Source organism: Diospyros lotus, chromosome 2 (assembly GCF_014633365.1).
Source record: "Diospyros lotus cultivar Yz01 chromosome 2, ASM1463336v1, whole genome shotgun sequence".
In the NCBI taxonomy this organism is placed as follows: Eukaryota; Viridiplantae; Streptophyta; class Magnoliopsida; order Ericales; family Ebenaceae; genus Diospyros; species Diospyros lotus.
In genome coordinates, this window is record NC_068339.1 from 1,362,081 (window position 1) to 1,365,742 (window position 3,662).

The 3,662-nt window shown below is 36.0% G+C and overlaps 1 long non-coding RNA gene across 1 annotated transcript; it reads right to left on the minus strand.

Annotated features, from left to right (window-relative positions):
• Positions 1–446: 446 nt before the first annotated feature.
• LOC127795776 (uncharacterized) lies at positions 447–2,700 on the minus strand. Its single transcript, XR_008021857.1, has 3 exons — positions 2,020–2,700; positions 1,695–1,815; positions 447–575 (listed from the first exon to the last, which is right to left on the minus strand). It is a non-coding gene; the product is annotated as an uncharacterized LOC127795776 (long non-coding RNA).
• Between the last annotated feature and the right edge of the window lie 962 nt (positions 2,701–3,662).

Sequence of the window (3,662 nt, forward strand, 5' to 3'; positions counted from 1 at the left end):
AATTAGCAACCGTATGATTCCTATTGTTAAAAATAACTTTTTAGTTATCAAAACACAAACCAATAACGACAATATTTCCTCTCGTTAATAATGTGAACAATTAGCGACGGTATGATTCCTATCGTTAAAAAAATATTTATTTATTTTTTTTAATAGTATGAAAATAATTGCTAGTCATCAATAACAAAAACATCATGTTTTAATATAAACCACCAAATCTATATATCATTATCCATATCAAATTGGAATAAAACTCGTAAAATTAAACACGTCATTCAAATAATACCAAAGTAATCATTATCCATTAGCATTTACACACCAAAAGTAGTATATATATAAGTGTTAATTGTCAACAAATTACACCAAAAAAATATGTTCAACTAAAAATAACACTTTGACAATTGTATATACTATTAAAAAATGTACACCAAAAAGATATTCAACTAAGAGTAACACTTTAACAATCATATCTACTATTCAAAAATGTACAACAAAACACTATATATAGTCATAAAATTATTCATATACTCCAGGACAACAGTTGCTTCCTTTAGAGTCTTTGTTGTCTCATTGACCTACAAAAAAATAAAAAAATAAAACATAAAATTGGAGTCAAAGAAGTGTTCATGTTTTCTTTATACAATGTTAGAAATAGAATTAACAAAGCCCAAAATGTCTCATTGACAAACTATATAACATGCAATCACTAAAATGTACCAAAATATAGAAACCGTTAAATATAGAGTAGATTGAGATGTAGATTAACAAAAACACCAATCCTTAGTTCTATGGAATAGGCCCACATATATGAATTCTAATTTGTGAATTATCTTTATCCATGATGTAACGCCCCACTTTCTCGGGCGCGTTATAAATTGAGACAATTCTGGGATAATAATTTTTTCTTCCAAACTAATCTTAAATCACATCATTCCTCGAATCCGTCCCATAATTCCCATACATTAATATCGAAAAAGAATCATTATACTCATTATACACATCAAGTGCGGAAGCAAGGATCGAACCTGATATCTTAACATTAATTGAAATTCAGATCTTACATTATCGTACCTCAACATAACTTAATACAAAGCATAAGTTCTCAACATTAACCCTAAATAGGATTATACACCATCATTCCTTAAAACGTTCAGATTTCACAGTAGCATAACTTAAATACATGGACTACATAACATACATCTCATTCCTCATGCACTCTGCTAAGTGTCATTTCATGCCCTATTAATTCTTGTATCTGCTACAATCTCCATCTAGAACGTTTGAATATTTCAGGGGCAAAGCCCAAGTTAGATGATGAATCATCTAAGTAAGGGAACAAAATATTTTATCATGAGTGTATGAAATGTCTTACTCATCGTAGGTGTCAACTGCACCCTTCATACTACCTATCATTTTTACAACCACCACTTTAAAAAAGCTGGGGTATATGGGGGCACCCTTGGTAAAGTAGCGGTGCCAGTTCGTACTTCCTACGGCCACAATGCGCGTGATCAATGATATCAATGTGTACATATGCAGTTCATAGCATGTCATGTATGCAGTCTACGTAATGGATACATATCAGGATATGTCAATATGATGAAAACATTTTCAAGGATCGGGGTTTGAAATATAAATCACTTACAAACCAAGCATTTTCCATAAACTAAATCCAGTTGGGAAGTACCATTTACCTTCTCAAGCTTATCAGCCTACCTCGATATTTGTGTCTTGCCTCGAAATACGTGCATCACCTCGATTTGCGTGCCAGCCTCAAAATTCGCATAAGTCACTTCAACTTAAGCCGCAAAACATCTTAATCACCATATTCATTTAAATAACATTAAAAACTATTTTTTCATAATTTCTTGCATTTTCTTTATTTTTCTCTTTGTTTCTTCCTATTTTTCCTCAATAAATCCAAACTAAATATTTCTCAATTATTTCCTCGAATATTTCACTAAAATTCATAAAATAATATTCTTGAATTTTTGGAATTTTTTAGGAAATTTTACTTACCTTGACTTAGCCTCTCTAGCTTCCTCGGTATGCGTGCCATATTCCCAAAATGAGTGTCCGGACAATTTTCTTGACCAAAATCATCGGAATATTACTAAATCTCCAAATCCTATTTTTTGGGATTTTTCTAACATTTTCCTCTATTTTCTCTATTTTTTTTCTTCTTTCTTTTCTTTCCTTTTCTTTTCTTTTTTTTCTTTTCTTCTCTTCTTTTCTTCTTCCTCCCACCTTCTTCTTCTTCTAGCGCATAGGGCCTCTGCCATGCGCTCACAGCCCAGCTCCACCGGCTGTCGCGATCATCCTCATCAACCTCCCTGACCGCCCCCTGCCTCGCGCCTCTAACTTCGCAACGGCTGCCATGGCCGTGCACTAGAGCTCGTGGCTATGGCCGCTTGCTGCGCGGCCAAGCCAGCCGCTTTCGGCCTGGCCAACAGCTGCACCTGCCTTTGTCGTCGCACTGTACCACTGCTGTCCGTCCCCTGCTCTGCCTTCGACCAAGCCATCATGGCCGCAGCTTGCTGCTCGCTTCGCCCAGCTGCCATGGCTTCCTGCCACCATCACTGGTCACTAAGGCCTCGTGGTTGCGGCCCATCGAGACCACCAGCTCCCTTCCTCAAGCCCTCTTCTCTCGATCTCTCTCTCTCTAGCTGCTCGCAGCTTGCTGTTATGGCCGAATTTGGCCATTTCTCCCTCCCTTTGCAACTCTCTCAATCTCTCATCTATATATAGGTAAGAGGTAGCTTGGGCATTACTCCAGCAAACTTGGCCACCACTCATTGGAAGAAAATTTGGCCGCCACTCTTAACCATCTTCTCAATCTCTCTGCAAATTAATCCCTCACCTTACACTTGTATAATACATATATATATATATATATTTTATACTATTATAATTATAGAAAAATACACAATTAATCCTCACAATTAATCTTAATTACACTTGGGATTTTGATAATTGAACTTAGGCCCTCCAAGGCTTTCATCTAATACCATCAAGCCACCCCAACTCCAAAATTAATAATCGATAATTGCTCGATAAAAATCAATTTCGCCCCAGTGTTCTCACCAGGCTATCGTTTCATCCCAAAACCACTGAATGGTTGTTCACTACGAAAAATTGGAGCCCCATCAGCCTTCCATTGACTTCCTGAAAGTCTCTTACAATGATTCGATTTTACAGCCTAAATGGTAGCTGCATTTTAGCTATACCGAAAATCGTTCCCGATTCGATTTCTTTCGATACCATAAATCTTACCTCGAAGCGCTCGTCAAAACCATGTCATTTTCCTTAGACAATTTCACTCAAAAGTTTTCCCTACAGTCGATTCGGTATTTATAACTGCTACCAAACAATTTTTTCGATATTCTAAACTCGCTTAAATTACGTGGCAACCTCATACAAATATGGGGTATTATTACACATGATCATATCTTCTGTAAGATCATTAGTCCTATGACCCAACATAAAATATTTGGAAGATGGCAAGTATATCATTTTTTGCATTCATGGCTAATTTCACAAATCAAAAAGCCACTTTCTCTTCGTATAACAGCTTTCAAACATAAAATCTCCTTCCAGCAATCCATGAATCCATATTGGAAGGATTCAGATCCTATATTTCAAAATTCTCTTTTGTTTTTTTA